This window comes from Bos indicus, chromosome 24, assembly GCF_029378745.1.
Source record: "Bos indicus isolate NIAB-ARS_2022 breed Sahiwal x Tharparkar chromosome 24, NIAB-ARS_B.indTharparkar_mat_pri_1.0, whole genome shotgun sequence".
Taxonomy (NCBI): Eukaryota; Metazoa; Chordata; class Mammalia; order Artiodactyla; family Bovidae; genus Bos; species Bos indicus.
This window is the reverse complement of record NC_091783.1, coordinates 44,746,983-44,771,447: the sequence shown is the minus strand read 5'-3', so window position 1 is coordinate 44,771,447 and position 24,465 is coordinate 44,746,983. Positions and strand designations below refer to the sequence as shown.

General features: G+C 42.8%; 1 protein-coding gene across 6 annotated transcripts in view; it reads right to left on the bottom strand.

Moving 5' to 3' along the window:
- Window positions 1-24,465, bottom strand: part of SETBP1 (SET binding protein 1) — a 409,906-nt gene that overhangs the window by 295,235 nt on the left and 90,206 nt on the right. The window contains exon 1 of one of the 6 annotated variants that reach the window (XM_070778562.1): window positions 1-24,465. This exon is cut by the window's left edge and continues 39,893 nt beyond it; it is cut by the window's right edge and continues 46,005 nt beyond it. The exons of the other annotated variants lie outside the window; for them this stretch is intronic. The gene's annotated coding sequence lies outside the window, so the exon portion shown is untranslated. 6 annotated transcript variants of the gene reach the window in all.

The following is a 24,465-nucleotide window of genomic DNA, read 5'->3' as shown; positions in this document are numbered from 1 at the left end:
GACAGATGCTATATAAATGAATAGCCTTCCAATTACTGCCATGTACTCTACTGAATTAGGCTCTATCACCATCACTAAGGAGACGAGTCTGCCTAGACAGTGACACCTTCCCTCATCTTGGTGCTCTTCATGCTCATCTCCTCATAAATAAAGTCATTCCTAAAGAGAGAAGTCTAAATTATCTTGTACATTACTACATACCATCAGGACTTGACTGACAGGGCTTTGAAGTCTGTAAAAGTCTTGATTCCCAGGGAACAACTCAAAATGCCCTCCCTTCCTGGAACCCAAACCATCTTTTGTAAGCTTCCCTCGTAGATGGCAAACTTGAGAGAAGGGTCAGAACCTGAAAGCTACAGACAGCATGACAGGAGCATTTCAGCATGACAGCTGACAGATACAAACACATTTCCTTGACAAACTCAGTTGCCTGAGTAAATCAAGTGGGGCTCAATATAAACCCCCACCTCCTCTGGTCCCATATGCTTCTCCAACCCTGTGCAACTGAACAACTTCTTGGTGGAAGGAGGAAAGAAGAAAGCCCCGAATCTTGAGAGAATATATGACTGATGTAAAAAAAAAGTTTTATTACCACCATGGATAGCTTTGCTTTGCCAAGTGGAGTTAATGTTGTCTTGGAACTCAAAACACATTAAATGCTCCCCATAGATCCTACATGGGGTCTTGACCTTGCCTGCTTTCATTGGTCTTTACTATGAAGGTTATTTTTCCAAACGTAAAATTTTCTAGTTCCATACAGCATCTCTACCCATCTGTTTTGGCCAATAACTTCTGCTTGTGACTGTGTAACAGTGCACAGTGATATCATAAACAGGTGGTATGGGAAATTACGTAATTCCAGGAAAAAAAAAATCAAAGAGCCCTAAAATTCTGTGTTTGTATTTTTATGTGTGTTAGAACTTAGGTCTAAACTTGGACTGATAAAAATATTAACAAAAGACAGTCTGGGGTGCCTTGTTCTTTATGTGAGTCAGTAAATCTGTATATACAGGGGAAACCCAGGATGTCAGCTCTGTACCTTTCAAATAATTATTAAATATTGCATTTCCAGTGCAAATCAAAACAGTAATGAGATATCACCTCACACCAGTCAAAATGGCTATCATTAAAAAATCCACAAACAATAAATGCTGGAGAGGGCATAGAGAGCAGGGAACCCTCCTACACTGTTGTGGGAATGTAAACTGGTACAGCCACTGTGGAGAACAGTATGGAGGTTCCTTAAAAAATTGAAAATAGAATTACCATATGACCTTGCAATCCCATTCCTGGGCATATATCTGGAGAAAAACATAATCCGAAAGGCTACATGCACCCCAGTATTCACTGCAGCACTGTTTACAATGATCAAGACATGGAAGCAACCTAGATGTCCATCGACAGAGGGATGGAAAAAGATGTGGTACATATGTATAGTGGAATGGTACTCAGCCCTTAAAAAGAATAAAATGATATCATTTGCAGCAACATGGATGGACCTAGAGAGTGTCATACTGAGTCAAGTAAGTCAGACAGAGAAGGAGAAAGATCGGATGGCATCCCTTATATATGGAATCTAAAAAGAAATGATCTAAATGAACTTACAAAACAGAAAGAGACTCGCAGACTTAGAGAATGAACTTATGGTTGCTGGGGTACAGGCAGAAGGCCAGGGATGGGGGGAAGGGATAGTTAGGGAGTTTGGGATGGACAGGTACACACTGCTATATTTAAGATGGATAACCAACAAGGACCTACTGTAAAGGACATGGAACTTGGCTCAGTGTTATATAGCAGCCTGGACTGGAGGGCAGTTTGGGGGAGAATGGATGCATGTGTATGTATGGCCGAGTCCCTTCACTGTTCACCTGAAACTCCACAACAGTGATAATGGCTATAACCCAATACAAAACAAAAAGTTTACAAACATATTGCATTTCCAGGGAATAAAGGAGATGCTCTGTCACAGACAGGAAGTTGGCTTAAAGACCAGAGTGGGACAAATGGATATATCTCTTCAAGTCTCAATGGCCTCGCTAAAAAATCAATCGTGAAATGGATAGATAGAAATGACATTGAGGACGAAGGACCCCATGAAACATAGAACTACAGAAGTTTATATATAAAAAGAGGGGAAGTAACAAGAAACTCTTGGGAGAATAGGTGAGGAAAAAGGCCTAGAAAAGTGTTCGATTTGAACAAACATAAGTAATTCTTTGATTCAGGGTGGAGCACTATGGAAGTATATTTGTAGAACAATGACACCATCCTTTCAGTTTGAGTAGGTCACACTGACAAAATCCTAAGTAGCTAAACTCTTGTTGTCTGGTCACAAAGTTGTGTCTGACTCTTTGTGACCCTATGAGCTGCAGCACACCAGGCTTCCCTGTCCCTCAGCATCTCCCAGAGTTGCTCAAACTCATGTCCATTGAGTCGGTGATACCATCCAAACATCTCATCCTCTGTTGCCCCCTTCTCCTCTTGCTCTCAATCTTTTCCCAGCATCAGGGTCTTTTCCAATGAGTTGACTCTTCGCATCAGGTGGCCAAAGTACTGGAACTTCAGCTTCAGCATCAGTCCTTCCAATGAATATTCAGGGTTGATTTCGCTTAGGATTGACTGATTTAATCTGCTTGCAGTTCAAGGGACTCTCAAGAGTCTTCTCATGCACCACAATTCGAAAGCTAACCTCTGATATATCCCTAAAGACATGAAAGAAGTCAATGCCGACCTGTCCTTTGATGAAATCATATTCATGCCTAACCTGAAATGTCACATGCTATTGAGGATCTTACATCTCAAGAAAAAGATAACACGGGGAGGAACACAACTAAAATCAACAAGTATATGGATGATGGTCTTGAAATAATTGATTAATAATACCCGGGATCTAACGGAAAGAGAAAGGCTGAGTGAAGATGCAGGGAAGTCCAGAGACTGTGAAATTAATAAACATTGCCTTGCTCAAAAATTTTTACCCAGAGGAAATGTCCTTAATGCTGAAAAGAGAAAACGCAAGGCAAATGAAGGCAATTAGCTTCACACAGCACTAAATAAAATAAATAATTAAGAGGTACTCTAGGTGACATTCAAGATGTCATCCTAATGCCCAAAACAAATTCCAGTAAGCTGATAGAGTCATAATGGGTGACTGAGGGAAACTGGGCCATTAAGGAAATATTGCAAATGTAACTTCTGAGGCAGATTTTCGAGGAAATAGCCATGCCTTAGCAATGCCTTTTGTGTAATAGTCTCACACATGAAGCCCTTTGAGCTTCTGTCGGAGAGAAAATCTCTGCAGCTTGACCAGGAATCTAACCCATATGTCATTGTTTATGTTCTTTTGTAAGTGTGTGTGCATGACAGTGTGTTTATATATGTGAAAATCCAAACATCGTCAATAAAAAATATTGAAAGTGCTCCTAAAATAAGCTTCCTTTAAAAACGAGTTAAACAAATACGAGATGATTGATGTTGAATATACAAAGTACATAGATTGTAAAGTTCTATCATAAGCTGAATGGCGTAAGCCTCAGGGATTTCCTCATTTCCCTTAACAAATGCATTTCCGTTTCACACAAATGTCTCAAGATCATTTCAATTTTGTCAGTAGTCATCAGGAATTCCCAGGTATAAATATGCACACATTTTGGCAGCATAATATCAAATGGAAAGAGCAGTTAACTAGGAGAACCAGAAGTGGAATTCTGGTGCTATGTCAGCTACTACTCATTGACCATGTAATCTTGAGCAAGTCACTAAATTTCTCATAAGATATACATTTCAGCCAACAGATTTTAAGCCCCTACTATGTGCTATAATATTAAGCACTGCTCTAGGTTCTTTGTTATACAATGGGAGCAGGGGAAACAGCTCTGCTGGAGCTTAAATTCCAGAATGGAGAGACAGTGGTAATATAAATAGATATTCATAATTCAGGTGATAATAATACTCTGAAAGAATTAAAACAGGTCAATGTGATGAGTGATGGCAAGGGGGACCTCAGCTGAGGGGGGCCTCTGAGTAAACCAACACAGGACCAAACCAAGTGACAAGAAGAAGCAGGTTCCGTGATGGCAGAGAACCATGCTCCAGACAAGGCAAGTGCAAGATCCCTGAGGAGGGTCTGGGCTAGGACTGGTTAAGGTATTGAAAGTTTAGAACAGCCTTAAAAGAAGACGACATAAAAATCATTCATGGTCAACCTCTCTAAAGAATGTGGTAAGAAAAAATGAAACAAGATGGGCAAATTCTCAAAAATGCAAAACACTCTACAAAATAAAAGGGGTTATAAGAACCAGCATACTATGAAGGAAAATTCCTATTCTCCATATTGTATCTTTAAGGAAAGTCAAGAATAATAGTATATTTGATCCATGTATCTCAAAACACAACCTTTAGAGCTAGAAAGAACAGTCCAACCCTTTGATCTTCCAGATCAGAATCAAAGGCACTAAATTACCCAAGATCAAGTCAGTGGCCTTTCAGGATCAAGCCTCTCAAACTGCTTCCTGCCCCCCTCCCCACCATCCCCTGCCCCCCATGCCTGCTTGGAAATGGGGTTTCCCACTTATTTTCTAAGCTAACTCATTATACTACAAGAAATCTGCACTATAGGTGAAACAAATCAAGGACCAAAAGCCTCCTGATGAAAGTGAAAGTGGAAAGTGAAAAAGTTGGCTTAAAGCTCAACATTCAGAAAACGAAGATCATGGCATCTGGTCCCATCACTTCATGGGAAATAGATGGGGAAACAGTGGAAACAGTGTCAGACTTTATTTTTTTGGGCTCCAAAATCACTGCAGATGGTGACCACAGCCATGAAATTAAAAGACACTTACTCCTTGGAAGGAAAGTTATGACCAACCTAGATAGCACATTCAAAAGCAGAGACATTACTTTGCCAACAAACGTCTGTCTAGTCAAAGCTATGGTTTTTCCAGTGGTCATGTATGGATGTGAGAGTTGGACTGTGAAGAAAGCTGAGTGCCGAAGAATTGATGCTTTTGAACTGTGGTGTTGGAGAAGACTCTTGAGAGTCCCTTGGACTGCAAGGAGATCCAACCAGTCCATTCTAAAGGAGATCAGCCCTGGGATTTCTTTGGAAGGAATGATGCTAAGGCTGAAACTCCAGTACTTTGGCCACCTCATGTGAAGCATTGACTCATTGGAAAAGACTCTGATGCTGGGAGGGATTGGGGGCAGGAGGGACACAGGATGAGATGGCTGGATTGCATCACTGACTCAATGGACGTGAGTCTGAGTGAAATCCGGGAGTTGGACAGGGAGGCCTGGCGTGCTGTGATTCATGGGGTCACAAAGAGTTGGACACGACTGAGCAACTGAGCTGAACTGAACTGAAGGCTTAAAGTAAACAACTGGTGGCATTAGCACAAAGGAGATAAAAATTTAAAGTCTCAACACCCAGACCTGATGCATCACTTGCAAGTTTCATGACCTTGAACAAGTTATTTAAACTCTCCAAGGCCTCAGATGAGGCATTGAAAATTGGAAGATAATAAAAATGCCTTTTCTCCCTGTATTACAGAATTCTGAAAGGATCAAATATTATAATATACATAAAAGTCTGAATAAACTATAAAACACAGGAGAATATCATTATCTTTGTCTTTTTTTGGTACGTGGTCTCTTCTTAGATCACTGACCATGTACTGCTGCTAATATCTAACCACTATCTTATGTTGCACCATCACTATTACCCTGGATAGACCCTGAGAGTATCTTTCTATGCTGAGAGTTAAAAAAACACATGCATCAAAGGAGTTCCATGAACACTTGATGACCTATGAAATTTCTCTCATGAAGATAGTTCCCACTGATTTCCTTTTCATCTGAATTCCCACAGTGGGCTAAGAAACCACAGATTACACTAGAAATACCCCTTCCTGGATGAAGACCCGAGATTCTGCTAAAGACAAGCCATGGGACCCTGAGCAATCTCTGAACTTGAGGCTATCATTTGTGCTGTGTGTTTTCATTCCCAGAATGTGCAGAACACTTAGAGTCTGCCCCCTCCCCACAAGGTACAAGATATATTTTTTGAGTCTCCCAGAGTTTCTGAAGCAATTTCAAATCCATTATTTTATTTGATCCTTTTAATAACCCTGGATAAAGTGAGAATAGGAATAAAGAAAGCAAATTAATAGAGGAGAAAACAGGCTTTTGGTGGTTTCACCACATCTCAAAGTCTAGGTATTCTGACTCCAGTGCTGTTCTAAGTTCACTGAACTTCTTACACATAAGAATCAAGTGAAGATCAAATGTGGTCATGGATATGAAAACTGTTAGGGGCTACAGACGTGAGACATGCTACCTTCCTTTGTCCTCATTCTCTGACCAGTCAGTGGTGGCTGCCCATCTAGAACATAAGCTGGCAGAAGGGGAGGACTGGTTCAGGGTATTCTGCCTTCCCTAGACCATTTGGAAAAGCACATGGTAGACCTTTATCAATCCTTTTTAATTGATTATCTGAGTTGAGTGTGAAGGAATATCCAGCTCTGCCCACAGCCCTTTAAGGAAACCTCCCCCTCGCCCCCAGGAGAGAGTGAAGAACTGGGAGGCCGGACCTGCTGCAGTCCGTGGAGTTGCAAAGAGTCGGACACAACTTAGCAACTGAACAACAACAACCCCTTCACCCATCCCAACATGGACCTCCAGCAGGAAGAAAGTGAACACACCCAGTCTAGGCAATTTCCAGACAGCTATGAAATGCCATTCAGGTTAGCACCCTTGACCGGGCTTCCTTTCTCCCTCCTTCTGACTTTTCTTTCCTTCAAGGTAAATAAATATTTTAAAAAGAAAGAAAGTTGTGTACTCTTTTGTTCTGTTTGACCCACATATTGGAACCAAATGACTCTATCTTTCCCCCAAAGCGGTCATGTTAGCCAAGTAGCAAAAATGTGTTTCTTAAAAAAATAAATAAAAGTTTATTTTACATGTTGTAAATAGCAGGAAATTCTTATCAAGATATGAAAGTTCAAGTCTTGTTTTTCTCTTATCCCCTCTCTTTCTCTTCAAGGGAGAGTAAAAAGAAAACAAATCTCTCTCTTCATAATGGAATCCCTTCTTTTTGTCTATGCCCTGCTGGAAGCAGCTTGCCTCTAAGTGTCTGCTAACATTCTGATTGAGGTAGCCCTGCACTCCTAATGGCTGTTTCATTTTCTCTAATCCCTAGACTGGAAGGTATGATCCAGCACCCTATGATAAAATAGCCCTGGTTGTCCAACATCCTTCCAGCAAAGGATATTTTATGACAAACTCAAAATACTGAGAGGGTTGTCAACAGTAAGGGCTGTGCTGGATTTAAACATATTATAGTGCCTTAAGTCATAGGATCACAAAAACTGGGTGATTAATAGGCTTTCTCTAGCCAAATCCCTTCATTTACAATAGAAGGAACAGGATGTCAAGAAGCTACAGGTCGGTCCCATTTGCTCAGCTTCTCAGAGGCAGAGGTGGAATGGAAACCCAGGCTCCTGGTTCATTCTTTGTATTGCTTCCTCCTCCCCTGCATATCACTTGAACTTCAAGGTAAAGCTTAACAGGGAAATTATTTCAAAAAAGAGTCTAATGAGGAATTATGCATTTCTTCATTCATCAACTTGGCAAACGTACACTGGGCAGCTTTTATGCCAGCAACTATGCTAAGCAATGGGGGGCGGGGTGTACATAAATGAACATGATGAAGATCCCTCTCAGTGTGTGAGTCTGTGTGTTTGTGTGTCTGTGAGTCTGTGTGTTTGTGTGTCTGTGCGTATGTGTGTGAAGCACACTTAACACTGTAACTTTAGTGATAAAAAGAGGATATGTCCAAAAAAAAAAAAAACTCAGTGGGAGCAGAGCTAAGCAGCCCCTTGGGCCAATTCTTCCCCATCTCTTAAGAATTTTCAGTTAGGTGAGCACATCCTGCATATCCATCCTTATTATCCTACAACCCTACAATCCTTTCTCCACAGAGCAGCCAGAACAATCCTTGAAAGAAGTGACTACGGTCATGTCATCCCCCTGCTTAAATTCTTTGATGAGTTTGCATTGTCCATAGGATGAAGTCCAGAATTCCACAGAGGGCTGGGAAAATACCTTCCAGGCAACCCCTGAATTTCTCCTCACTGGCCCTTCAGGCTGCTCTCTCCCCTTGCTTACCTCAGGCTTCCCATACTGGCCCCTGTCAGTTCCTCCAAAGCTCTAGACTTAATCTTACCTTGGCACCATTTGAACAAGCTGTCCCTGTTCTTTGGAACTCTTTCTCTTGACCTAGCCAGACTTGTCACCACCTCATCCAATCTGCCATTCACCTGGTGGACTTCCTATTTTTCAGCTCACAGTGTGGACACCACTTCTTTAGGGAGACTTTCATGACTTACAGTACTAAGGTGAGTGCCTGCTGTGGGCTGCCATAACACCCTACTTCCTTAGCCTTACAACAATTTAATTGTATCTCCTTAATAAAGTCTCTCTTCCCCAGGAGACTAGAACCCAATGAGGGCAAGTATTATGCTTGTTTCATTCAACGTAAGGCCAAGGTCTAGAGCAATGCGTGTTGCAGAGCCAATTTTCTATAAACATTCATTGTTTGACTGGATAAATGAATAAACATGAAGGTGTGCATATGGACATTTCAAATGAAGAATACCACAAAACCAAGACTGGGATGAAAAGTTCCAGCATGAATTTGTTCAGTGGAACTCAAGAGCAAGTGGATATATTCTAAAGTATGAAAAAAAGACCTTTGGAAGAAAACAAATATTTAAGGTTCATTATCCTAAAAAATGATGAGGGTAATTTAAAACTTCATGTACCAAAGGATGAAAAGCATACAGAAATGACAGTTCCAAAATAGGAAAGGCACGACTTGTGAGACAAGGAGTCAGGGGTCTGGGCTCCTCGCTGCCCAGCTATACGTTTTCTTCCTCTGTAAGATACCAAGAAGGTACCTGAGGAAAGGCAAGGAGCTTTTTGAGGATTATTATCATGGAGCACAATGGTGTCCTGCAACATGTGCCTCCCTGGGAGAGTTGGGGGAGACTGGTTTGCATGAGAGTTTCTTGTTTCTGAATAACTTGATGGCACAGGTCATGCTGGGAGCAGAGAAGCTGTGAGTATCCCACACTTAAGTAAGAAGGGAGCTCTATTCTGTAGCCCCAAAGTGTTAGGAAAGTACAGTATGTGCACGTGTGAGTGTGTATACGCGGGGAGGGCAGTGTGAGATTCTGGTGGTTTGTAGAATCTTTGAGGCTGTAATTTACATTTTATTCCATTAGACTATAAAGACAAGGTAAGAGAAAAAAACAACCACAGAGAAAAATAAAAGGCAGCAGGACGGAAATGCAGTGACTTAGGAGTCTGACGCAGATGTGCAGAGGCAAGAAGAGGACAGTAAAGGAAGGTAATGAGGTGACGACCTTTGGAGAGGCTCCTAGAATGCCTTCAGACTTTTCCCCAAAGCCACCTCCTCACAGAGTTTTCCCGCAGTATGAAATGGGCAGCTTGGATAAAAGAGCTTTCTCTCTTTTTCTCTCTCTCCTTCCCTTTCTCCCTCTCCTAGTCCTCGAACTCTCCTGCCAACTGTTTGTCCCCAAAGTAATGGCCCACAGACAGGCCCTTACTGTTTAAAAAAAAAAGATAATTTAAGACTCCATCCGGTCACAAAAGGAAACTAGCACAAGCCCAGGCAGTTACGTATCTGGACGTCCTCAGCGAATGGCGTGTTCCTTGCACTCCTGGAACATCCATTTCTGGTTTGGGGGGAGTGCCGGGCTCTATGTGAACAAAGTCTCCCCCGGCACTAAGCACTTTGTGGGGGCCTGGTCCGTGCCCTCCTGCCTCCCAGCATCCCCATCAAGTGTGATGCTCTGCTGGCAGTGACGTGGTGCATATTACACGGGAACTGAAGCATCACCCACCCCCTGACTCTGACAGGGGTTGTGATTTTCTCCTGGTAGAATTCTGGAAACCTGGCCTCCTCTAACGTTCTAGTGACTCTCTGAAGTCACAAAAGCAACATTGTCCAGCTCTGCCTTAAGGAAGATTAAACCACATTTAACAACCCAGGCAAGGTAATGATCTCACTACAAAATCAACACGCAGCGGTGGCTCGGAGCCTGCTCCAGCCAATGCTCAGCGGCCACCCAACACCTTGGCCTCAACCAGCCATTCATCCTTCAGCTTCCACTCAGCTGCCCAGCTCCAAGGCCTGACCCACCGACATCACCCCATGCTGAACAGGATTAAATGTTCTGGGGCTAAGTAAATAGACCTCAGCAGGCAGCCCAGACTCTGCAGGGGCTCCAGGGTTGAGATCCCAGGTCTGCTTCAGGCTTTGGGCAGGAATTACAAATTCCACAGTTCCAACCTCCACAGGCTCCTCAGCCTTCCTTTTGTGACACCCGGATAGCTTGAAAAGAGGGTGAAGGAAGGGCCAAAAGCTAGAGTAAGAACTTTGGAGAATAAAAGAAAATGACTCACTTATTGGAAAAGTATAGTATCTCACCCCTGGATTTGCCAACATAAGAAAATTCCACATCTGATCCCAGAAAAGATAAACTACTGATGTCTTAAAAAATCGTGTTCTTAGTAAAATTCACAAGATCCAGTAAAGAAAATCAAGTGATACAAGTAAAGAATACTTAGGATTCCGTGCTTGAGCGTTCTTTATGGATATGCCAAACAAGTGATCCCAACTTCTCACTAGCAAACTTCTGAGGAAACTTTCAACACTGAGTCCAAGTTTACAAAGTACTCAGAACAAAACTCGAGGGAAAATGATGAATGATTAGGAGTTTCTCCCAGGTCTAGCAGTCTGCTGAGTGGACCTCCAGGTCTTGGGGCACTAGCCGCTTGTCACCTGAAAATGTAAAGAGGGACAGGAGGAGAGCTGGCTCTGTTTCCCAGAGGCTATTACACTTTGAGACAAGCAATCAGCAAGTGGGTTTCCTCCAGGCCAGCCCAGTATCCATGCTCCCAAACTCAAGCCAAACTAAACAACTCAAGTCTTGGCCCTGTGTCCTTCAGGGAGACGGGAAGGAGGGGGCCTGGAAGATAAGGGTGCCTTAGAGCACACACTAGCCTGCCCCCAGCCCATCCACACACAAGGAACTTGATTACTGTGCCCCAGGGAATCTGCTGGTGACATTCCAAAAGTTTGCTCAGATTGTAAATATAATAATCAAGCTCAGAATTGGGAGGGCTTTTCCCCAGCTTTTGCTTTTCCATGGAAAGTACTAATCAGTGCCGTTCTGCCCGAACTGACAAAGTGTTTGAGAAATCAGACTTTTATCGTTGGCCCCAAAATGGGCCTATTTCAGCTTATCACAAGTCCCTGCCTTCCTCCTAACCAGTGTCCAGGAGCCTCCTGTTTACTCAGTTTACCAGCTCAGGAAGCCCGAGGCAAAGGATGCCTAGTCTGAGGGACAGGGCAGAACAGCAGGAGGCACACCGGTGTGGCTCTCTCCACCTGACAAGGACACGCAGGCTGGACGGTGCTGGGCCAGGAAGCAACATGAGGGCCATGCAGAAACAGGGCGCAACCACAGGGGTGACCACAAGGACCACAACATATCGTCCCTGCTGAGGGGATGATTATCAACTGCCAGACACAGAGTCCGCCTTTCAGTGAGAGTCTGAGCTGAGTGTGTCCCCAGTTCTGCGCTTTTAAGTGGGGACATACTAGGCAAGCCACTTCACACTTTAACCTTCAGTTTCTCCTGTATTTGGGAGGAGAGAGAAGGCAGAACTCCATGCTGAAAAAGCACCAACATCAGGATGATGTTGGCCTGAGGAGACCACAGTTATACCAGGTTTCCACTGCCCACATTTTGACTTCTAAAGCATTCTATACTCCTTGTCTCCTCCTGGTCTCCTGGGATGTAGTCTAAGAAAAAAATTTCCCTACTTTACCAGGATGGAAATGGAGGTACAAACAGAAAAAGTGTAAGGAGAACACCCAGGACCAGTCCCAAGTTCTCCTGATCTGGTACCAAGTATCCCCTCTACTAAACTGATTAGCATCAGAACTGGGCCTCTTTGAATACACTTGTTCAGGTTAGGGACATCTGAGCATTGAATGTCCTCCCAGAATTTTATCTCTCACTGCCATTATTTAGGATGTTTTATATTTCTTTACATTTTTTCCCCTTAGCTAACAGATTAAAAGACAGGGCTTCTTTCAGCATAAAGAATAAGCCCAAATGGCACAGCTCAGTGATAAGTACAGGGAATTAGAGGGAGAGAGGAAAGCTTCTTAACACGTACTTTCCAATTGCCCTGGAGCCCAGGAGCTTAAATATTTACCATGAAATGTCCTGTCCCTCGGGCTTAGGGAGTTTCTAACTTTCTAGATAGAGTCTTATCCTAACAGTCCCTACCTCACAGCGCTGCTAAATAAAATAAGAGTAGATTCTGTCTAGTTCGGAAATCATATTCTCTTTGGCCTTTTAGGAAAAAAATCAATCAAGGCTAGGTCTGAATGGCCATCCATTGAAAGCATGGGCTGTGCTATGGAGCAAAGAGCTAGGGCCCTGAAGTCCTGACATGAACCAGGAGCAACTGAATGTGAATACTCGGGGTTGGGTGCCTACTTACCATGGACAGGGGAAGAGGGAGAAAAGACCAGTGGTGACAAGGCTCTAAAAAAGAGCTTCTTGACATAACGTCCAGGCCTCACTGCCTATCCACACACTGCCAGTACGAGTGGGTGACTATTCATACTATCCCTCCTAATTTACAGGGAAGCAGCACATAGATGATCATACCTCACAACTTCATAAGAGATAAAAGAGGGGTATAAGTAAATAGCTATTCACTTAAAATGGACTTAGTCATTGAATATTGAAGGGCACTTAATCATCATCATTCTAGAGGTGACCACAATCCAAACAGTTTAGGTAGAGATCAAACTGATGGGGATCAAAAAGAAAGTGGTCTGAGCAGAGATCCACCCAAGCCTAACTAGCTGAGTGACTGAGCTAGGCTCACCTAGGTGAGAGCTGCATCATGTATAATACACAAGCACTCAGTAAGATGGCCTTTAATGACCCTTCGAAACCTGGTAGTCTCCAATTCCATCATTTTAAATTCAATATCTATAACTCATTATTTTTCAGGATAAGATAAGGAAGGAATGATCAAAAGTTAATGTGTTCAAAAAAAAAAAAAAAAGCTTTCCAAGCTTGGGAATTCCTCAACTGATCTAAATTTGAAAATTAAGCTCCATCCTAATTACTTGGATTGAGTAAGGGAATTAAGAGGTAAAATGAAACTACTATAGAAAAGAGGTGAGACACTAAGGTAGACAAAAGTTGTGCTTAGTTCATTAGTTGAAAACATGGCTATAGAGGGAGCTACGTCAGAAAAAAGTAACCAAAAATTTGAGCACTGAATTCTTATAGGCACACAAGTGAGAAAGAGAGAGGAGTCTAGACATCATAACCTTATATTACCTCCTCTGGAAACCTTCCTGGCTTCCCAGGCTCTGTTCCCATAGCACCTCGTGTATCCTGCTAACTACATTTGTCACACAGAAATATCCATGTTGTCTCTCCCAGAAGATGGTGAATCCTTTGAGGAGAGGAAGAGTATTTTATTCAAATTTATATGTGGAGGACCTTTTACAGAGCCTGTATAAAGTAACTGGTCAAAAATATTTTGAATGAATAAGTACTGGAATCACTTTCCAATAGCAATTAAAAGAAAAATGATCCAGGTCACAGGCCAAGGGTTTTAATTTCTGGCGAGAATTTCAGTAGAAAGGCAAGGTGCACTGATTGGAAGTATTGGCATTCTCAGAGTTTCTCATTAGCATTTTCAGGAAAAAAAAAATTCTAAATTTACCTCCAGAGACCTTGTCATTATCCTCTCTGCAAAGCACTGTGCCAACTTTGAAGTGATTTGATTTAAAATAAAACCCAAGTAAAAATGTAGAATCCCATGAATTCATTTTAAGTACCTAGGGATATGTGATTAACCCAGATTGAGCGGTTACTATCATTTGTCTGGATGCCTAAGTGTCAGGAGTGTGAATTCTGGGATCAGACGACCCAGGGTCAGTTCCTGGCTTGGACTCTCTTGGATTGCTTAACATTTTTCAAGCCGAGGTTGAAAAGTATCTTCCAGAATGCCTGTAGAGGAATGTGATTAGATAACCCTCAAGTTACCTCCAGCTTCAAGTTTCCATAGTCCCAGGCAGTCCCTCCACATCCACAAATCATCTATTCGCAAGTCACATTCTGCATGACAAGTCTTGCTAATCTCCTGCATATGTCATACCTAGTGAACATCATAAATACCAGTGGTTCCCTGAATGCTCACGTTGGCAAGGGGTAAAGATCAGAGGCAGGTCATCAGAATGTCTTTGTAGATCTTTTACATGATGCACATATTCAGGTCACACACACACACACACACACACACACTAACACGCTCTTCTAGAGGGTACTTCCAATGACAGAAGTCATAACATATGTTTCACTGAAGCTCCCTGGATAGGAGTTTCCATACCCTCACCCCTCATTCCAACTGAAATTCCCCTAACTGCTGAGACTCATGCCTACATCTAAGGAGGCAATAAAGACTATCCTCCTTTTAATAAGAACATCTTCAAAGTCACAGCCACCACCTATAGCAAACCAAGCACATTTTCAACCCAAGTTAGTACATAAATCTCAGGCCCTCCCTCTTCCTTCTTACCTTACCCCTCAATAACTATGATCTACCACTGGCTCAGAGTTTTGTTTTCAACCTGATTCAATGACCATGTTATCTTATGAGAAGTGGTCGTGGAGGGATAGGAAAGTATGTTATCATGTCATCCAAGAGCTCTGCCTTTTTGCCTCATCAGGCCATGCCAAGAAAGAAACAAATACATACACATCCAGAAAGAGCAGGGGGAAATGGAGAGACAGAAATAGTATTATTTACTTAGATTCTGAAGTATGAACCTAGCTTAAGACCACACATTCTCTTCAGCTAGCCTGAGATATTCTGCAGGCCCCTAGCAGCTGGACTGACATTTGTTTACTTATTTGTTGGTTTTGGTTCCCATCAGTCAGGGATAAGCACTTAAAGAGTGAGGTTCCAAGACATCCCAACTATCACTACTCTACATTCTGAGAGCAAGAAGAAAAGAACTTTCTGCTGATGTAGCACAGATGTATTAAAACAAAACCTCAGCACACTGTCCACAGTGGGCAACTGCCTGGCAACCTGTACAATCCTCCCCAGTTGGCAGCTCTGCTCGGGCCTCCTTCTTACCCTTTCCTTTGTGCCTGGCCTGAGCCAGCCTTTCCATGAGGCATATCTTTGAGGGCATATCTGCAATTAAGACCCACAGGTTAGGGGTGAAGCCACCAAGGTCTCCCTCCACGAATGTGTTCTCTCTAAGGAGCACAGGAACCACCAGCAGGGAGAGCTGGGTGAGTCTCTTCTGTAGGCCGCAAACCTAGGAGCCCTTGGTGAGTAGGCTTCCTCTACAGTCTACAACTTTTTAAAAAATTGCTGTAGGCCACAGATGGATAATTATGGACCCTTATTCAATAGGTGGGCTTCCCTATTGGTAAGGAATCCGCCTGCAATGCAGGAGACCTTGGTTCGATTCCTGGGTTGGGAAGATCCACTGGAGAATGGAACAGCTACCCACTCCAGGATTCTCAGGCTTCCCTTGTGGCTCAGCTGGTAAAGAACCAACCTGCAATGTGGGAGACTTGGGTTCAGTCCCTGGGTTGGGAAGATCCCCTGGAGAAGGGAATGGCTACCCACTCCAGTATTCTGGCCAGGAGAATTCCATGGACTGCATAGTCCATGGAGTCACAAAGTGTCGGACACAACTGAGCAACTTTCACTATTCAATAGTAGCAGTAGATGAGTGGATGAGGGAGGAAGAGGAGAGATAGCAACACATCTGGATCTGCAGGAAGAAAGCACCTCTTGACTTCAACAGACATGATTGAAAGTAAAAGGAATTTAAAGAACACATGAACTCCTCCTAGATATTTCTACACGGAAATCCATATTTTCAAAAGTTCAAATGCATCCTAAAAATACAAATAGAATCAAAGATTCTTTTAAGTAAGAGATACTTAAGGACGAATCATAATATTGGGGTCTAACATGCTTTCAGTGCCTATTCTATGCCAGCTATTATTCCATGCATTTATACATATATCATGATATTTAATTCTCAAGATAACCCCATGAATCCCACTGAACACATGAGAAAATCAAGGTGGAGAAACCCTACATAACCTATCTAAGGTTCGTCAGTAGAGCTGAATTCAAACTCTATCAGTCCCAGTGCAAAGCCTGAGAGTTAAAAGCACGACACACAGCAACTTGAGAAGATGACCAAGAACAGAGGTATCATACTTCCCAAGAGTGGAATTTTCCTTTAGCCCTGGGGTTACACCCTTATGAAAATACCCCCAGGTCCTGAAGATGCCTCGGAGCCAAGAATGTTCCTTCCCTGACAAGCACCAGGCTCCCCTGAGATGCAGCTCCCCATCCCTGCTGGGTTGGGGCCGGGGTCCAAGGAGCAGCGGGCCTTCTTGCAGCCAAGGTGGGAAGCCCAGCCCTGCACAGCCCACAGCAGATGTGGATTCTGGAGGTGTTTTCTTTTCCTTTTCTTATTTAAAGAATAAACAAGCTCTCCACACTCCCCACATGAGAAATGCTGCTTGTGCTGCCACCAGACAATAATTTTACAGTCCTACAATGACCTTTGTGCAGAGAAAAGAGGAAAAGCCTGCACCCCACCCCATCCAAGCCTGGGAGAGTCAACCTGTGGAAAAGCCCAGGTCACAGAAGATCAAACTCACTTGCTGAGGAACAACAGGAGGCGGGGAGGTGGGTCGGGGAGAGGACGGGGAAGGAGGAAGCAGAAAGTTTAAAGGTCAAAGCAAATGTCAACCTAACACCAGTACTGTATGAACAGCACACAGCCTCACTGCTAGACAAATAAATGCTGCCATGGAGGCAAGGTATCAAGAGGTTTTATTAACTCTCTTCCTGGAATCATACACATAGGAAGTCTGTTCCATCATATAAGCTGCAAAGCACAATATTTATCCCTTGGGGGGAAACCACAGAACTGATACTGAATCCACAATACAGAGCTTCTCCTCCATTCCCTTCCCAGCAGGCTTCTGTTTCTGTTGCCCCTCGGGAGCCCTGTCAGCAGGAAGTACCCACAGATTCTGATAAGAACCGGAAGGGTCACATGCTGATGAGAAAGCAGGGCACAACGCTGCCTCCGCCCTCAGCTGACTTTCCCAGGCAAGGCTTGGTCCCAAGGAGCCCAAGGGAGGCTGGAGATTAATGGGCTCCTCTGCATGTGGGTCCTTCTCACTGGGGGGCTCTGTCCCCACCACCCTCATGTCCAGATGCATGGAGATCCCATCTCTGCCTGAGGCCCCAGATGAATAATGCCCATTTGCAGAGCCCCACACATTTAAGGGGAACCTACTAGATTGGACAGCTGCTCTTGGCCCACTGGCAAGGGTAAGCTCTCTGTCCACTCCCTCTGTTTCCCATGCTGCTGCTCACCTGCCTACCCGGGGAATGTAAAAATGTGTGCACGTGTGCATGTTTGTGTGCGAGCGTGTGTTTCCCCCAGTCACACCCTCAGAAATTCTGATTCAGTTGGTCTGGAGTATATCCTGAGACTCTGTACTTTTTTTTTCAAAAGCTCCCAGGTAATTCTGATGCAGTCTGCAATGTGAAAAGCAGTCTCTACAAGTAGGTGTTAGAGGAAATTAGAGATCACAGTATTGGCCTCCTTGCATGTACTACAGGACAGGCAGCCCAGTTTGCAGCAGGCCACTGTGATAGCTACCAACCGTGAGCCACAGCTGTCTCAGAAGCCCCATTCAGAGTGCCGTGCAGTTCTCTGCACTGTGTTCAAATGACAATCTTGGGTCTTGGAGGCACGCCTCCATCCCTGCACCTTCTCCAAACCATCTTTTCCTATTACCACCCTCAGTTCAGTCACTCAGTTGTATCCGACTCTTTGCGATCCCATGGACTGTAGCACGCCAGGCCTCCCTGTCCATCACCAACTCCTGGAGCTTGCTCAAACTCATATTCGTCGAGTCGGTGATGCCATCCAACCATCTCATCCTCCGTCGTCCCCTTCTCCTCCTGCCCTCAATCTTTCCCAGCATCAGGGTGTTTTCCAATGAGTCAGTTCTTCCCATCAGGTGACCAAAGTATTGGAGTTTCAGCTTCAGCCTCGGTCCTTCCAATGAATATTCAGGACTAATTTCCTTTAGGATGGACTGGTTGGATCTCCTTGCTGTCCAGGGGACTCTCGAGAGTCTTCTCCCAACACCACAGTTCAAAAGCGTCAATTCTTCGGCGCTCAGCTTTCTATATGGTTCAACTCTCACATCCATAAATGATTACTGGAAAAACCATAGCCTTGACTAGACGGACCTTTGTCAGCAAAGTAATGTCTCTGCTTTATAATATGCTGTCTAGGTCGGTCATAGCTTTTCTTCCAAGGAGCACTTTTATAAAATATGTGGCTGACTACTTTCTGTCTATAATGTCTCTCCTACTTTCTGATAATAATAGAATTTGGTTTACCTGACATCTGTATTAAGTTATTGAAAACTTTTGAAGAAATGACTCAAAAAAATTTTTGTAAACTGTTTCTGAACAGTTGAGACTGGGGAATATTTTGTTCCAGCAAGTACTAAAAAAAAAAAAAAAGAGTGAGGCATTTCATTTGTACCACTGAGGTACAAAAGATAAAAAGAATAATCCATTGGCAATCCCAAAGACACTACAAAAAATACCAAAATTGTAGAATGAAAGGACAACCTAAAGCAAGCAACAGATGAAAAATAAAAACTCAATTAAACAAAGTAGAACATGCATGATGGCAAACTGATCTAGAGTTAGGTAGGGTACGGCTGTTACTCCACCATCTCAGGGCAATTCCAGGAAATGCTGTATTTTCCAGGCTCCCAGCTTCCACTCAGTCTTTATTCCTGGTTCTGTGCCTGCCCTCTCCTGAATATGCTGGATACAAGGCTATCCTGTCTTCTTTCTTAATTACTTCTACATAAACGCTTCTTAGGGACAAATCCGTTACCAGTCGTTGACACTGTAGTTTAAAAAAAAACAACACAAAAACAAAAACCAGAGAGGTGTCTCTCCCAAAGAATATATATCTTTTGTGTTTTATTTCTCAACTGGGGTGAGAGGAGGGGAAGAAGAGTTGGAGAGAATATTTTCCTTTTACTTTTGAAAAACTTTCAGGATCTGCTAGCAGTGAGGAACAGTCTTGGGTTTTCTCTGATGGCAGCGTTGAGAGTAAAAAATCTGTAATTTCTGTGATTAAATGTCTGTAGTGAGCCCACAAAGAAACTGGGGTGTCTTTGTTTGCATGGTCTAGATGGCATACAGGTACACAGGTGGTGCCAGGTGCCAATGAGGAAAGAGGATCCTCATGGCAATTGCATACATATGCATGCATACAAGACTGCCAGTCAGCCATCAGTCTTTTCCATTCCATGACAGCACAAGGGTGGTCCTAAGTGAATTTCTGTATGACATATGGTGAAAAGGAAAGGGAGTTCTATATGTGATTTCTTTTTCTCTTTGTTTTTACCAGATTTCTTTATAAGAATAATCATGCTGCTGCTGCTAAGTCACTTCAGTCGTGTCCGACTCTGTGCGACCCCATAGACGGCAGCCGACCAGGCTCCCCCATCCCTGGGATTCTCCAGGCAAGAACACTGGAGTGGGTTGCCATTTCCTTCTCCAACGCATGAAAGTGAAAAGTGAAAGTGAAGTCGCTCAGTCATGTCCGACTCTTAGCGACCCCATGGACTGCAGCCTACCAGGCTCCTCTGCCCATGGGATTTTCCAGGCAAGAGTGCTGGAGTGGGGTGCCATTGCCTTCTCCGAAGAATAATCATAGGAAAGAATAAAATTTTTAATTTTTTTACTCCCCATTCTCACTTTTATCTCAATACATACTTTCAGACACTGAATTCCACGTAAAATAGAAGCAAAGGAGAAAGCATTTAGAAGATCAGAATCTTCAGGAGAACTTGATCTGAGTCAAGATCATCTAGGTGGGTCTCTTCTAACTGACATATCACTAAGAAATTATTTATCCAGTAGAACTAAAGAGCATATTTTGACAAGACCATATTGCAGTGTGAATAAAGTATCAGGACTTCTTTCCCCCACCCCTTTTTTTTTTTGCTCCCAAGGGATTTGAGGATTTTAGAACCAGTAGTAAGCAGTAAATATCAGTTTCAGGCTAGGTGAAATTTCTGAGTTTGAGCTACCATGGAAAGAAAGACAGAAAAAGTTTTTTTAAAAAGGGGGGTGGTGGAATGTGTTAAGTAGAAGGGATCTATCCTGGTTCCCATGGGAAGCATCCAACTGTGGGCCCTTTGAACTCTTCACAGGTGAGAATTCCTCTTCTGGATCAGCTACCTTACCAAAGCCCAGAGTCAGACACTTGGGAGCGCAGGTTCAGCTCTGACCACTGAGCTAACCCTCCAGCTTATTTCTTCTCTTTCCCCCACTCCTAGTGCACCTTCTTCCTCTGTCGCTTAAAGAAAGCCACAAACTGGTGTAGTATAGCCACAAGTCACACTGCCCATCTCTCTTCACACAGCCCTTTGCAGAGAGATAGGAGTCCATCAGTACATCACTCCATCACCTCCCTGTAGGTACGGTGGATGACTACAGAGCCAGAAGTCTTTGTCTTATTCCTAAGGATTTCCACAGGATTTTCTTGAGCCACCAGGGGCAACTGTCAAAGTAACAAAGTCCTTGGTGAAATACATCTCTCTATACATTGTATGGGGTTTGCAAACAATTTAGAAACTGTAGATTTATTACTGAATGGTAATTCATTGTCTGATATGGTTAAGCACTGATGACTATAAATCCACTAATGGGAAATTCAAATCTCCTTAGAAGGAAAAGAACAAAACACCTGGTAATCACCCAAAACTTGGTAAACATGAATAAAATTCTTAGCTAGTCTTGACAGATCTCTAATGAAGCAGTTTGTATTGTAGCCAGCCCACTTCCAGACTAGGCAAAAAAAAAAGAAAAAAACGCTTAATAGAGAGTTAAACCAAGTGAAGAAACTTGCAAACATTGTCTCTTACCCCAAGCTCTGTAATAGCCAACACACCAGATATGCACATACACACAAACACCTCCTGAAAGCAGTTCTGATGTTTTGAGTATTTGTGTGTATGTGTTTTTCAGAATACTTTTACAGAAAACTTTACATGGGATCCTAATACGTAAAAGAGATAAAAGCAGAGCTCTGTGGTTAGAAAGGGGTCCTATCCATTTAGCAATCTCTTGGTACCCAACATTGGGCTCGGAGGCATTCAGGACTCCCCAAATCACATTTTAAAGACCACCAGCCACCCTGACACCAGCTATGGGTTCACAGATTTTTGCCTTCATTATTCATTCTCTAATTTGCTGAACATCCACTCTGCTGGTATACAGAGACATTGAGGCCAAAGTAACAGGAATCCTCATCACAAGAAGCTCACACTCTGTTATGGAAAGGCAATGCACTGGAATATTCCAAACCTTTAGTGAGTAATGTGATAAAGGTAGTTAGCAGATGCTTTGAGATTCCAGTTTTCATCTCACCAAAAGTTTAGGGACACCAAGTCTGTTCCAGAGTGGACTGTGCCTTGAATTTATCGCTTCATTAACTTTGGGGGAGAAGACTGATGAGCCCAAGAAAATAATATATTAAAGGCCCTCTGAGACAGACCCTATAAAATAAAGTTATTTCATTTTATTCCCAAGAATTACACAAAAAGCACTTGATATTCACCTTGGAAATGTGATAATGTCAAATTTTTGAGGAATAACAGGACTTTCACACTGTGTCAAACAGTATACATCTAGCCCAGAATTATGATTCCTATGGCCTATATTGGCACTAATCACTAAGTTATAAGCATATATAATACTTAATGCAATTTAATTACCCATGAAGTCTTTTGTAAGTCTTTTAATCACAAGCATTTAATATAACCAACTTAAGGAGGTAAAGATTTCCTAAGCTTGATACCAATTTGGTTGAGCAGAGTTGCTGATTTCCTTCCCTATGCTGACCTAGAAACCCCTGAGGTCCAAGTTACAGTTTGTGACTTGCCTGAGAATAAAATGGATTTAATCTGTCCCTAGACAATTCAATTCACTACCATATAACCTGTGGAGTCCTTAATAACTTCAGAGCGGTGTTTTTCTTTGTAGTAATAGATGCTGTTATTCGGGGGAATGAAAAAAAGCATTCAAGCCATGACCGGGAAGGAACAGAGGACCACAGAACCTTAGGCAGACAATTTAGTGGTACGTCATCCAGCATTCCACGGGAGTGGAAAGGAGCCTGCTCATGACCACATGTGCTCGACACCTCTGCTAGAGGGAGGGGACTTCTTCCTGGGGAAGCTCATTCATCTTGGACAGCCTTTTTACTTATTTTAAAAAGAAAGCTATTCTTAATACAAAGTTCTGCCTTCTTGTCACTCCTACCTATTGGTTCTAAATCTGCTCTGTGAGAGCACCAGACCTAAAATCCTCCCTTTCATGAAGCAGACCTTCAAAGACATATGCTAGTTGAAGTATGATGCTTACTTCCAAATATATTAGGACCCTATAGATTGGCCTCCACTGCTTTCTTCACTTAATGACTCTCCAGCACCTGAGGGACTACAATAAATTTTAGACTCTAAGATATAATTCTTAGAGTTTATTACTATTCCTTTTTTAATTGAAAACTTTTAGCTATGGTAAAATACACATAATATAAAACTTACCATTTTAAGTGTACATTTCAGTGGCATTAAGTACCTTCACATCGATGTCCTCACATCACCAACATCCATCCTCTTTTCATCTTATAAAATTGAAACTGTATCCACTGAACACAAATTCCCAATTCCCTACCCCTGTCTCCACTTCCCATCAACCACCACTCTACTCTGTCTCTGTGAATCTGCCTACTCTAGGTACTTCATAAGCGAAATCATATAGTGTCTGTTCTGTGACCAACGTGTTTCATTTAGCTTAATGTCCTCAAGGTTCATCCACATTGTAGCATGTCTCAGAATGTCCTTCCTTTTTAAGGCTAAATAATATTCCATGTGACCAGTCCACGTTACCGATGTGAAAAACGAGGATCCAAGAAGTAAAGAGTTTTCCTAAAATCTCACAACCGTAATGGAGGCTGGGTACCCTGATTCCCTGTTTTCTGCCTGCCTATCACGTCCTTCTCTATTTTCCAAATGTTCTACATTTCAAATTGGACTGAAGCTGAAGAGGAGGCTCCTTTATCAACTTTTTCCAGGCTTCCCTTGTTCTGGGAAGCCATTTCACACACACTTTGGATTGGGAGATATCTTAACATAGTGAGGGGTGTGGAGATATGGAGACCGCTGTTCCCAAAATCCAAGTATGGGCAGGGGAACCAGGGTAGCGAGCATGCAGATTTAGTCCTCCTGTAGTAAACACCACACCATAAGGATTGTTCTAATTGCTATTACAATTATTTATGTTCTTCCTTTTGAGAAGGAAGCACATTTCTTTTCGCCTTTTCCTTCCTTTTCTTTACTTTTTAATACTGGAACTTGAATTCCTGTGGTAGGCAGCAGTAGCAGAAAGAGAGAGCACCTCACGGGTGGCTTTGTTTTGGATTTTAACCTGGTTATGTGCTTTTATCTCTCTTGACAAGATATGGGGAAAGCCACCGTACAATGTAACCAGAGTGGGGCTCAGCCATTCCTCACAGCTATTATCTCTTAATAAAAGAGGAGCACTTCTGCAAGGGATGAGGTTACTGTCAGTGAAGGCATGACTAATAATGATTAATTTGATCTGCACCAACATAAACTGGATCCGAGATTCACTAAATAATTATTCTGTAGCCTGGATACCATTTCCACAGGGTTCAGGGAAGTCGCTAGCCATTTATCACATTAAAACAGAACCCAAAAAATACCTACATAAACAAGAAAGGATAAAATAAGAAACCATCCCTCCAAAAGCCAAATGCCTTAACATCCACCCACAAAATCTCTGCTTAAAGCTAGAAACAACAACAGCAACAAAACCCCCATGTTACTATCTTATGCCAAAGAAAGACAAACAAAATGTACTGGACACATACCCTTCTCCTAGCAGGAAAGAGCCAACCTAGTTCCTTTTACAGAGAGGGGAAAGGATCAGCCATCTACTTGGCAGAAGTGTATCTATCTCCTCAACTGATCTTTACTTCTGTCTTGTAGGTAAGACATTAGCATCCATGCAACACAAATGGATTTACTCCCAAATTTCTCCAAACCACAGAGCACATTTGCAGAAAAACCTGGTCTCAATTCAAGGCTTCTACATTGTAGACTATCTTTTGCTGTGACCATTGACAAAATTCATCCTTGGCTAGATCCTAACCCA